The sequence below is a fragment of the Peromyscus maniculatus genome, chromosome 12 (assembly GCF_049852395.1).
Source record: "Peromyscus maniculatus bairdii isolate BWxNUB_F1_BW_parent chromosome 12, HU_Pman_BW_mat_3.1, whole genome shotgun sequence".
Taxonomy (NCBI): Eukaryota; Metazoa; Chordata; class Mammalia; order Rodentia; family Cricetidae; genus Peromyscus; species Peromyscus maniculatus.
The window spans coordinates 4,948,089-4,961,673 of NC_134863.1; positions in this window are offsets into that span (position 1 = coordinate 4,948,089).

The window sequence follows — 13,585 nt, forward strand, 5'->3', positions numbered from 1 at the left end:
CATGGACAGTGTGTGAGGACATGGACAGTGTGTGAGGACATGGACAGTGTGTGTGTTAGGACATGGGCAGTGTGTGGGGACATGGACAGTGTGTGAGGGACATGAGCAGTATCCTCTTTCTGTAGCACATTTCTCTTATATAAATCTCACAACGACTCCATGCAAGGCCTAGGCCAGCTCTGGGGTCCCCATAGGGCACCTTGCCCACTCTGACCTGGGCCCCCATCCAGCCTGCCTGCAACACCTCTAGTGCATTCCATAAGACTCAAGAATTATAACTCCTTGTCAGACAGAGCTCCCAGGTAGAGGCAAGGAGTCTGATTTACTAGCTGGTGGCATCCACGACCTTCTGGAAAGGTCCCTGTCTACTGGGGTCGGAGGCGGACAGGCCGGCACCACAGCCAGCTCTGGAGATTCTGCCGCCGGGATTGACTTCCGTCAGAAGCGCATCCTGATCTTGGGGTTTCAGACCTGTCCCTGTCATACATGTTTGTGACAGATCCAGGCCCTGGGTCACACCGCAGGGTGGACTATCCAATGACAAACAGTAGACATGCTGCCAACATGGCCTCCTCAGCACCCGTGAACAGAAAAGCAGCAGTGACCACGCATGTCTCTGTGACTGGGCATCGGCTCCTCTGTCTTCACTGTTCCTGTGAACGGACAGTCCTGGGCCTGCCACAGGGCGGAGAAGGCGGGCACTTGCTGAGTGTTGATTCAAGTCCATGTATGGCCGCGAGACCAGAAAGGACTGAAAGCCCAGGCTAGACAGGCCACTGCCGTGGTGGTCCTGGTTGGCCAGTACTAGCCTTGGCTGCTCTAGAGGGTCTGCATCTATCCCCCAACCTCTTCCTTCCTTACTCACCCCTCATATCCAGCCCTGCCACCACCGGGCAGAGGCCCATGCCCTGCGCCACCCTGCCTCCCCTGCCCACTTGTTTATTTGAAGGTTTTCTTCAAATGGATTTTTTCACTTAAGTGATTATATTTTGAAAGGAAATCTTACAGCAGTCCTGGAAATGGAAAACAAGCTTCGAGGGTGGTAAATAGAAGGTATCCACACAAATAAAATGAAAATAAAACATGTTATGGAATCCCGTGAGGCCCCGGCTGCAGCAGGCTGAAGCCTGTGCCCAGAAGCCCCAGAACCACTCAGGCCAGGAGCAGACTGCAGGGCCCAGTCACACCTCATCTCAGACCCTGGTCACACTCCTGAGTGCTGGGCACACTGGGCTCTCAGTCCTGATCCACCTTGATTCTGGGTCCTGATCCACCTTGATTCTGGGTTCTGATCCACCTTGATTCTGGGTCCTGATCCACCTTGATTCTGGGTCCTGATCACACCTTGATTCTGGGTCCTGATCTACCTTGATTCTGGGTCCTGATCACACCTTGATTCTGGGTTCTGATCCACCTTGATTGTGGGTCCAGTCACATCTTGATTCTGGGTCCTCATCCACCTTGATTCTGGGTCCTGATCCACCTTGATTCTGGGTCCTGATCACACCTTGATTCTGGGTCCTGATCTACCTTGATTCTGGGTCCTGATCACACCTTGATTCTGGGTTCTGATCCACCTTGATTGTGGGTCCAGTCACACCTTGATTCTGGGTCCTCATCCACCTTGATTCTGGGTCCTGATCCACCTTGATTCTGGGTCCTGATCGACCCTGATTTTGGGTTCAGTCATACCTTGATTCTGGGTCCTGATCACACCTTGATTCTGGGTCCTGATCCACCTTGATTCTGGGTTCTGATCCACCTTGATTCTGGGTCCAGTCACACCTTGATTCTGGGTGTGACTTGAGTCCCAGATATACCTTGATTCTTGATCCTGGATACATCTTGATTCTGGGTTCAGTCACACCGTTAATACTGGGGCCATGCACATTTGGGTTATGGGTCCTGTTCAAATTAGGTTTCTGGGTCTTGTTTTAACCTTGATTCTGGGTCCAGTCACAGCATTAATCCAAAATGCTGCTCAGATCTGGAACCTGAGTCCTGGTTATATCTTGATTCTGGATTGACACCTAGATTTTGGATCACAGTTACATCTGGTTTCTAGGTCATGGTCATCACAGCTTGTAGTCTACCTGGACTCTGGGTGCTTTTCACAGGTTGGTTCTGGGAGCCACTGGGCCACACCTGGATTTTACTGTGGCCACAGTTTGGAGGAGGATCTGCCTCAAAGGTTCACTCACAAGGAGAGCACCCCAGAGTGGTGAGAAGGTTCTTCCTGAGCTCCGCAGCATTACAGAAGGCTGTCTGTGAGCACTGCTTCCTGTGAACAAGAAATGACTGATTCTTGATCACAGTTCAGATGTGTTATGAAATCTCATGAGGCCTCGGCTGCAGCAGGCAGAAGCCCGTGCCCAGAAGCCCAGGACCACTCAGGCCAGGAGCAGACTTCAGGGCCCAGTCACACCTCAGTCTCAGACTTTAATCACACTCCTGAGTGCTGGACACACTGGGTTGTGGGTTCAGTTCTAGGGACAGAGATTCCCACTTCCACTGTCTGCCCAGGCTCCAGGGTCCCAGGCAGCTCCTGTGTGTGGCCCAACACAGAGGAAGGAGATGGCGTGGCCCATGCTACCTGTCTGTCTCTTACTTACCTGTATCTAGATGCTACACGCGCTGAAAAGCTTTCCTATCTAGGTTGATCTCTTCTTCCAGATGGACCTGTAGGGGCCTCATCCATCCACACCAATGAGCATGATGCCTCAAAGTCCAGCTTCACTTAAACAGCAAGACGACGCCCACCCAAATGAAAGCTGGTAGGTTTCCCTGCTGCTCTCAGAAGGCCATGGGACCCCCAGCCTACCCACTGGCCTGAATAAGAGAGACGGCCTCCACACGGTTCAGCAGTGTGCTCCCTGCAGGCCTTATCAGCGTGCCCAGTGTGGAAGTTCAGACTCAGAAAAGGCCCTTCCTTAATTAAAAATCAGACTTTCCTCCCATACTGACTCCTAGGCCTGGCAGATGTTGCTCAGAGAGGTACGCTCATTTCCCAGGGTCCATGGGCAGGAAAACCACTAACCGCTGCTGGCACTCGGTCATACAGACCTTCAGACAGCTCTGACAAGCCATTGTTCCCTGGTTCTGGAACCTGCCCTGCCCAGGGAGTCCTGACCTGCACATGGCTGTCTAGCAAGGCCTGGTCCATGTACTGCAGCCCCAGAGCCCACACCCAGCCGCCTTTTGTAAGGGCAGCATTTGTATTGCTGGGCCCTCAGGATGTGGCAGCTGTCTGCATCCTGAGGAGAGAAGAAGGACCAGGGGCATCTCGCAGCCTGGCCAGCCAGGGGCAGCTGCCCTGTGGGGCAAGGAGGCAGAAGCTGGCTGGAGAAAAATGTGGTCAGAGCTGAGGACAAACGGGCTAAGGTTGTTAGAGCTGTGACAAAGAGGAGTGGCCACACACACTGCTGCCGGGCCAGTCGGAGGGGGGGCCCTTGGTTCCTCCTCCTGGCCCTTGCCCTATGGCCTTGCATGACAAGAGTCAACCTAGACGATTGGCTGCTCTGTCCAGCTCATCTGCTCAGAAGAGTCAGAGTCATCCTAGGAGGATGTGGTCAGAGCCATGGCTTTGTTGGACACCTAGGATCCCAGGCTGGGAAAGGTGCTCTGAGAAAAACACACAGGTCCACCTCCCCTCCCAACTCCGCCAGCCCCAAACTCTGGAGACCCCGCAGGTGGGTCACTGCTAACTGATGCCAGTGCCCCCCCCACTGCCACGTGATGCTCATCTGTGTCTGCACTGCCACGTGATGGGCAATCTGTCACCATGCTATGTGGGCTCTCCCCCGCACAGCCCTGTCTGCCCTAGAACTCACTATGTAGCCAGGCTGGCCTTGAACTCTCAGAGATCCACCTGCCTCTGATGACCGAGTGCTGGGATTAAAAGCGTGCATCACCACCACCACCCCGGCTGGGTGACTGACTTTTAATAGATTGTTCTGAAGCCAGGCCTGGTGGTTCCAATTCTCTGTGAAAATGTGGTTTTGGTTTTGGTTTTTCTTATAAGAATGGAAAAAGTTAAGGCTGGTTTGGACAAGTTAAGGCTGGTTTGGACAAGTTAAGGCTGGTTTGGACAAGAAGGCCCCAGCATCTGAACCCCGTAGCAGCCACAGGAGAAGCACAGACGGGCGGCCTATCTCTGCCATCACCTGGCTCTCCCCAACAGTTTGCCAGAAGCCTCACTCACATCCAGCTCAGGGACAGCCCCGCAGAGTGGGGAAATGTTGTGCCAAGCTGTCCATTCCGGGTACCCAGCGCCCTGGGCAGGCTTTGCCACTGGGAACTTCAAAATGGCGTCCTATGCCCTCTCATCAAGGGTCCCTGGAGTGCTCAGAGTCCGCTGTGCAGAGGACCAGGCTGTGCACCCTGGGCCATTGCCAGTCCTGTGAGGCACCTGGTGACCACACTCAGCGAACTTTGGGCCAGAATCACTGTCTAAGGGACTCTTAGGTCAGAATCTGAGCGAAGTCATGACGAGCCTGCCGAGGACACTTTGCTGAGACTCTTCAGACCCTGACGTCTTTCGTCTGGTGGAGACAGCTTGGGAAGCCAGAGGGTGGGCTTCTGCAGGCCAGGTTTAGGGGTGCGTGTCCAGGACCAACAGGACCGGCCCAGGTAGCGCTCCCACAAATAAGGCAGAAGCTGTCAGACACATGTGGCGGATGGGTAAACTGAGGTAAAGATGGGGGCCAGGGTTCACATAATAGAGCTCAGGTCAGTATGGGTGCAATATCCATGGGAAGATGAGCAGGCTGAGGTGAAGGCGTGGCCAGGGCAAGGTCAGAGACCCCCCATCCCTGGAGGCGCATCATCCGTGAGAAGACCTCACCATCCACTGTCCCCGGAGTCACTCTTCACTGTCAACTTGACTGGACTTAGAATAACCTTGTGGGTTTTCAAAGAGGGCTCTGGCGTTAAGACCACCTCTTGCAGAGGACCCAGGTCCAATTCCCAGCCCCTACATGGCAGCTCACAATCACCTGTAACTCCAGTTCCAGGGGATCTGATGCCCTCCAATGGCCTCTGAGGGGACCGACACACACATTCATGCAGGCATGCACACATGCACATAAAAAATAATAAATCTTTAAAAAAAACAAAGAGGACATGAAGTGAGAGGAAGGTATGGGGCAGGATTTAGGAGAGGTTGGAAGAGGTAGTGGAAGCGAATATTAATCAAATATAGTGTATACATGTATGAAATTCTCAAAGAATAAATTAAAATATATTTAAAAAGTTAAATAACGCAGGAGAGAGCACTGTGGGAGTACTGTGAGTGCAGTTCCAGAGAGTCTAGCTGGGGAGGGGAGACCCACCCTGAGGGTGGGGGGCACTGTCCTGTGAGCTGAGGCCCCAGACTGGATACAAAGGGGGATGGGGGGAAGTCAGAGGGGTCGGCATTCACCTTTCTCTGCCTCCCGTCTGGAAGCAGCCGCCCCCTCCAGTTCCTGCTGCCGTCACCTCCCTGCTGTGGGGACGGCACCCACAAGCCACGGCCGAGGTAAGACCTTCTTCAGGTGCTTCCGCGGGCATTTTGTCAGAGCAACTGGAAAAGTGTCTCCAGGAATCCAAACCACCCTCCCCCACCACACAGGGACCACACAGCCCTCTGTGTCTGTCTCCAGCCTCGGTGTGTCCCAGGAGCCATCACCCCCCACCCCCGCTGGGAGAAGAAGCCTCCAGGGTCACAGCTGGGCTCTAGCCGGCTCCTTCTGGGCAGTGACTGGCCCCTGTGAGCACTCCAGGAAACCCGGACCCGAGCAGAGGTGGGAAAGACTGTGTGGCTGACAACTGGAGACCCCTTGCTCCTGAACTGGTGCCATAGGAGATCCACCCGAGAGTCCCCACTTAGGAGGGTGCTGTCCCCGCACACAGAGTCGAGGCCTGAGCACAGCAGTGTGGCAGTCCTCACAGCCAGCAGGGCCAAGGTGTCTGGGAGGTAATGTGTCATGGGGTGCCAGAACCAGGGAAGGTGACTGTCATGGAGGGTCACAGAGCCCTGTGCCCAGGTGGATAGGTAGGACAGGAGAGCCAAATCTTGGCTGCAAAGGCCAGAGCTTGAACAAGGAACAAGGAAGCAGGCCAAGTCCCAAGCCGGGAGCCTGTCCTGGTACCCCAGAGCGAAGTCTGTCACCCTCCTGCTTCCCTTTGGGATCCTGCCTTATGTCACCCTCCAAGCCCTGTCCCCCGACCCTGAGAGACTGTCTCCCATCCTTCTAGGCCAGCTCCCAACACTGATGCACCCGCTGCTCTCCTGATTTTACCAAGTGGCTGTCACACAGCTCTCCTCAGGCCCAGGCAGGCCAGAGACAGCCCACACATCACACCTTCCCCTCTGACACAGTTCATTAGAAAACGGTGGCCACTGCCAGCAAGGACCCCTGGGAAATCAGCCGATGCCAATAAAGCTCCCTCAGATACCTTAGGGTCCCCAGTGCACTATGGCTCTCCCACGTCGACCAGTCTACCAAGTCTGTGCTGCAGGACAGAGCCCTGTCACCGGCCACAGGTTCAGCCCACGGCCGCTCCCCACAGCCTGTGGCCCACTCCGAGCTCGACCCTGAGCAGTGCCTCTCAGCTCTAGTCTGGCTCCATTGCTGGGGCTGCAGCTCCTGCAGCCTGTTCAGGAGTGGGGCAGCGGCAGGGCTTGCCACCCACCAGCCTGACATTTCCAAATAGGCCGGCAATGCTTCCTCAGCAGGCAGAACACGCACTGTCAGCAGCTCCCCGGATACCAAATGCCAGTGTGGCTACCCAGGCATGGCGGGATGAGGCCTGGGCTGGGCGTGGGTGCAAGGACTATGGACGGGAGTCCTGGGGCTACCCCGGGGAGAATGATCTCTGCTAGCCAGCCAGCCGCAGTCTCTTCCAGCCAAAAGCCTGAAAGCGTCCCTCAAGTGCACGCCTCCCTCCCCCATGACAGGTGTCCACTGTAGGCCTGGGTGAGCTACAACAACCAGCAGCACCTCTACCTGAGCTGCAGCATGGGAGCATGCAGCCTGCTTCTGCAGGGGCCTGTATGGCGAAGAATTAAAGTCACAGCTACCCCAAGAGTCCCCGAGTGGGCTTCGGGGAGCATTTCCTACCACATCGCTGGTCCCAGCCTGGAGGACCAGCAGGACTGGAGCGGCAAGCCAGCCTCACAGGCCCAGGCAAGGCTATTGAAAGATAAGCTGTGGGTGGGGGCCAAGCCCCGCCCACACTTCCACAGCTCCCCGGAGGGTCTCACCCACCAGCAGCGTTTGGCATTCAAGGTGGGGAAGCAAAGGCAGCGGCTGGAAGAAGAAGCGTGAATGACTCATGGGTGTCACAGCCATGCGGCTCCTTGACTTTCAAGGAAGCTGGAATACACTGAAGTCAGTCCTAGACTGTGGTAATTGCTCATAGCAGTGTGGGCCAATTAGCATGTGACTGAGAAAATGAAAACAAGACTTTTTTCTCCTGTTTGAAATACTTCAATACAAAATGTAGGAGGTTCTGCTGCTAAATGGAGTCTGCCTGTGAGGACACTGTGCAGGACTCACTTGGGTCCCAGTACACGTGATCCCAGGGACACGACCTCAGGAGGACATAAGCCCGGGAGGAAGCTCACTTTTACTGCAGCCCAAGTGGACAGAGGGGTGACCACCACGCCGACCAGCCTGGTGATTACCAGCCATGGTGTGCCCACCCATATCATCCCTGACTGAATCCTCATCAGCCACCCTCAATGACAGCCAGTCTGAAAAACGAAGGACTCAGAGGGACAGGCCCCAACTCTGAGCAGCCCCAGTTCATCTTGGAGCCGAAAGGAGATCGAGAGACAGGACCTCTAGGGAAGAGCTGGTCCACAGCACCACACAGAGCACGTGGAGTGTGGCAGGCTCGGCACAGGCCACGGCGTGGGCACCAGGCCGAGTGGCTCCCTCTGGAAGCAAGCCTTCTACAGGGGAGTATCCTCTTCTGTGGTCGGGAAGGCCAGTCCCGAGACCTTGGGTCGCACACGGTGAGAGCTGTATGCCCCTGAGCAGTGGGCATGGCAGGTCTCAGAGCAGCCAGGTCAGCAGCTGGAGACAGTGGTGAGGAAAGCCCTCACACTCTCCCAGGATACCTGCCAGGCGGCGGCCTAGGTGCCTCCGTCAGCACCGTTAGGCATGGTGCCTGGCTGAGGAGCAGTGCCCAGAATGGAGGAGGCTGACTGTGACGGGCTGGCACCGCTGTGTCACAGAAGTGGCCCCAGCCTACAGGTTTCCTCTGGGGGAGCTTACGCGCCAGCACTTTTCACAGTTTGTCCCCAGGAGTGGCCGGCGGGGGGTTGGGGATAGTGCTTAGCCAGGCCCTGCTGACGACCCCCAAGTCCCTGAGAGTCACGGGAAGGGGGGCTCGCTCTGAATAAAGGACCAAGAGGCCTCGCTCTTTCTGCTGCTCTTCAACCCCACCAGGAACAGGGAGCCAGGACCTGCTCTGCAGACCCAGGTTTCCTCTCCACTGGTTCAGGTCCTCAGGTATCAGCTTGCCTCTGGCTACCCAGCAGCACCTGCCCACCATCTATACCCGCCCCATCTGCCCCTGCCCATCTCACCCCCCCACCCCACCCCACCTGCCCCAGCTGCCCCTGCCCATCTCACCCCCCAGCCCAGCCTCCCCTGCCCCAGCTGCCCCTGCCCATCTCACCCCCCCAGCCCACCCCAGCTGCCCCATCTGCACCTCCTGGATGGTTTAGTTTTTCTCCTGAGATTCCTGAAAATTGCTTCAGCTGTGTGGAAGGGGAACAGGGGGACAGATAGATGTCCCGGCCCTTCTTGGGAGAAGGGATAGGCAGGGTCTTGGGAGCTTAGTTGAGGATAAAAGGGGCAGTGGGGCAGGTGGGCTGGGGGGGTGAGATGGGCAGGGGCAGATGGGACAGGTGGGGTGGGGTGGGGTGAGATGGGCAGGGGCAGCTGGGGCAGCTGGGGCAGCTGGGGTGGGGTGGGGAGGTGAGATGGGCAGGGGCAGCTGGAGCGGGTATAGATGGTGGTCAGGGGCTGCTGGGTAGCCAGAGGCAAGCTGATACCTGAGGACCTGAACCAGTGGAGAGGAAACCTGGGTCTGCAGAGCAGGTCCTGGCTCCCTGTTCCTGGTGGGGTTGAAGAGCAGCAGAAAGAGCAAGGCCTCTTGGTCCTTTACTCAGAGCGAGCCCCCCTTCCCGTGACTCTCAGGGACTTTGGGGGTCGTCAGCAAGGCCTGGCTGAGCACAGAACTTCTGCCGAAGGCTGTTCCTGGCAATGCTGTACTCATGGATTACCTCTCCACTTAGGGCCTCATCTGCCTCGGTGGCCATAGGCCTTGGGGCTCTGGTGGTACAGTCCCCACAGTGGGGTCCCAGCATCCCCTTTGCACCTCTCTCCCTGGTGACAGTCTTGACTGTGTGGAAGACTGACAGAGGCTGGCCAGGACCCTCGGCGTACTGGACACATCGCCCTGCCCTCTCTGTGATTCTGCGGCATCTTTGAGCTGGTTACCATGGGACCTGCCATCACACCCCTGGAGTCACAGCACACATGTGGGAAGCTAAGCTACTGGTCCCTACATTAGACTAGGAGGGTCACCTCCCTAGACGGCTGAGCCATGACACAGACAAGCTTCCTGGGGCGGGACCCTGCCCAGCCTGCCTTGTTCTCAGTCATCTTTTCCCCCTGAATGTTCTCACAGGGTCACTGACGCTCACACCAGCTAACAGGGCTGCCAGCCCTAACTCCGAGATTGGTGGCTGATTGATGGGTAATTGTTTTACCTCTGAACAGCCCAAGCCCCATAATTTGGAGGCATAAATCCCAGGCTGTCGGGCATGGCTGACATGCAATGACACCCAGAATTAAATGGGAGCATAACAATTAACAGCCCATAAAAGTGTTTCTAAGGGAGGACCAGCAACAGGCCACTGCCCCTGCTCTAGCGGGGGCCCCCACAAGGGCCAGAGCCAGGAGGGAGGCTTTGCTCATGTCCTCTGACCCACACCTCCCTCTCCTGGGACAGAATGGCCCCCTGGATCCAGCACTGCCCAGGCCCACACCTGCTTAACTGAGTCGCCTGAATAGAGATCCCCAACCCTGCCGTCCACTCAGCTCCTGGTGGGCTGGCGCTGTGAGAGGACCCTTCGCCTCCCGTCATCTGGAGGTCACCAGTGAGCATGTGCAGCCACAGGCAGAGCGAGAACTCAAGAACCAAGCTCTAGCAGCCCGCAGGGTTCTACCCAGCCATTCTGACGTCACCTGCTACCCCACGCTGCCCTCGTCCCTGATGTCTCCGAGCGCCCACACTCAGCGTCGTGTCAGAGTCATTTTGGAGAAAACCACACTAAGAGAGGCCCGCAGGCTCCCTCGTGTCTCTGAATCCCAGGTGCTTTGCTCTCAGGGACCACACAGGGGCCTACAAGGCCCAAGGCTCTCTTAGAGGAGGTGCAGCAGCCACCCCCTGCCCTGACCTCTCCGGCAGCAGCTCCCACTCTCAGGATTGGACACCAGGGAGAACAAAGGTCCCCCCCAGATCCCAACAGGGCCTCCAGCATGGGAGCTGAGCTGGCAAACAAGGCCCCTGAGAGGTGAGGGAATATGCCTGACCCCAGTAGCTCGTACCTCTGGGTCTGAAGTCCCCATAGTCAAGCTGTGCTTGGTTTCAGCCATTCCTGTGCCCGGGGACCTGGGTCCAGGTCCAGGGTGAGTTGATGTCTCTCCTCACAGCACTCTTGACCCTGCATCCAAGTGACCAAGGCTGCCCCTCATCACATAGCCCTACCCTCTCGGTGGCTCTGCAGCATCTTTAAACACATCACCCTCAGCTGCCTCAGCCCAGCTTGTGAGGACAACGCCAGGAAAGCTAGAGCAGCCTTGCTGGCCAATTCCAAGGCCACGGTGATGGCACATAGGTGTCCACTGTCACCACCACTGTGCACAAGTCACAGAGCCTCCTGGGTGCCCTCTCCAGCCTGGAGGGTCCTGACACCATAGGCGTGTGGACTCAGACCCACGGGCACCGCGCTCTGTACTCTCACTGGTTGGCATAGCACCCATGCTGAGGCTCAGCTTAGCAAACACCTCGTCCCAGTGTTGAGAGCAGCACACAGCAGCTGCCTGGCTTCATCAGCACTGAGCTCTGTTGTGAAACTCGGTAATTGTGATTTTGCTTTTTTACTAACAGTGTTGCCAGAAACCTGCTCCAAAATCTTCTCTGGGTCTTCTCAGGAGGAGGGCCGCCCCGGGGCGCAGGGCAGACACAGGGCTCCCCAATACCTCTCTCTCCAGAGCAGGCCATCGGGAAGAAGCGGGTGCAAGGTGCTCGGGGCAAGGACCACATAAGCAGGGGCAGGTGCTGAAGGAGGCTGAGGGAGGGCAGACACCGAGGGCAGAGTGGGAACCACAGTCAGCGCGGTGGCCTGGCGCTCAACGGGGGGACGCATTGCAGATAAGTGGAGGGGATGTCCAGTGGCCCAGCCAGACAGCGTCAAGGGGAAGCCCTGGGGAGAACCTGCATGCATGAGAGGCGCCCAGCATGGGGGGCAGGGCTGGCTTTGAGGCGAGTATGCCTGGGGGGGGGGGGGGGCTGTGTGCCCTGTTCCAGCCTGTGGGCCCGGCCCTCTCCCTAGGCACCCTGACAGGAGCTGAACCACATTGGGAATTCAGGGCAGGTCCAGCCTGCGCACTGTGTTGGAGAAATGCAACACAATTAATTAGCCCCTAAAAAAAGTGCTTGAAGTGTTTATTGCAGGACGGCGCTCCTGGTTTTATAAGCAGATGGGGAAATAAAGCGGTGGGGACGACAAGCCAGAACAGCTGCACAGGGACCCGGAACCTAATTCATAATTCAGCAGACTAATCAGAGAACATCTTCTGCAGGCACCGTAATGAAGGGACGTGAGGCTGCAACCGATGAGCCGCTCCCACGGCGCCCACCACGCCCTCTGGCCCTCCCCTGCACAGCCAGGCCCGAGGCAGCACATGCCTTCCGCCCTGGGCCCGACCCAGCCACCTGGACCCTCTGGACCACAGAGACCCAGAGTTCGGCAACATTGCAAACACAAGCCCATTTTTCAGGAGAAAACTGAGGAAGAGCAAGGCTGAGCCCATAACAGCTTTTGAGGGGTACCCAGACCTCCCCCACCCCCAGGGAGCCCTTACCCGGGGCCCTCTGGACTAGAGAGCAGTGTGGTCCTTGTAACCCTAGTGGACCTGGGAGCCTCCCTCCCCAGAGTGAGGCCAGAAGGGAGGAAGAAAACACTGGATGTTTAGGGCCTGTCGGGAGGATGCGTGTGGGGGGGCTTCTCCCCTGAGCACAGAGGGGGTCTAAATAGGCAGAGGCTGGGGCCTGGGCACAGACAGGGCCGCTCTTGCGCCCTGAGCGGGAGACCTAGAATAATTGGACATAAAAATTCACATGCGTTTTATGAATCTTCCAGCTCCGACAGGAGCCCAGCATTCGCAGCAGTTGTGGACTGTAAAATGTGTGGGATGAAATATTTGTGACAGCCATAAAGTCCTTGTTTTCTCCTCGGCTGCCATTGAAACAATGGGAGGCAGAGGGTGGGCACTGAGCCTCCCCTGCCCGGCCAGCCCCTGTCCCGCTCCACACACTCGCCTGTGTGGCCTGCGTGTACACAGCAAGACATGGAGACTCAGAGAACAGCCCGGCCCGGGCCTGCTCTCCGCAGCCTATTGTCCCTGCTGGCTGACAGGCAGGTGAAACCTTGTGCAACATCCAAGGACCACTCACACTGTGGGGTCCTGAGGAGGGTTCCAGGGGCTTCATGGAATTGGGCTTAGAAACACCAGTCCGTCCTGTGACTCACCAACACTGGATGGGATCAGACTCAGGACAGAAATAGAGCCTTGAGTCAGACCGTACCCCAGCCTCTGTTGTACCCTCAGAACTGCCCAAAAAGGGCCCTTTGCACAGAGGCAGGGCTCAGCACAGGGCTGCCTCCTCAGGAGCCGTGAGGGTTCAGTCAGGAAGAGGGAAACACGAGCTAGGGGGTTTGAGTCCAGGAAGGACTGCTCTCCACGGCATCTGCAGGGTACAAGGGACGCCGTGCGGGCACCTGAACCATTTGTGCACAGCCTTGGCCTGCTGGCCACAGGGCCTCAGCAGCTCCCTTCTCCCCAGCCCCCTCACCGAGCCATGCAGGGCCAAGAGCAAGAGGCAGATGCTGAGGAATTGTTTGGGATACCGAAGGTCAGTGCCATCAGAGGCCTCGGGTCCAGGGGGCACAAAGGCTTATGCTACAGGCTCACTGTTTATGCACCTCCAGTGGCCCTGTGAAGCCCCTCTAGGACCGGCTCGGTACAAATGCTGCACTGAGGAGATGGTGAGCAGAGCCATCTCAGTGTCAGCAAGGATCCTATAGGTGACAACATCCCTAAGAAACAGGATCACCGGCCAGGGGTCCCAGAACGACACTCCCAAGAACTTAGCTGGGGTCTGCCCTACCAAGATGTTGATAGGAAATGGATAAAAAACTTGGGTCTCACTACCTCCTCCCAAGGGGACAGGGTATGAGAGACCCCAGTGCTGTCCCCAGTTGAAGCAAGCAGAAGTGACTTGGAAATTAGCAAGCAAGCTG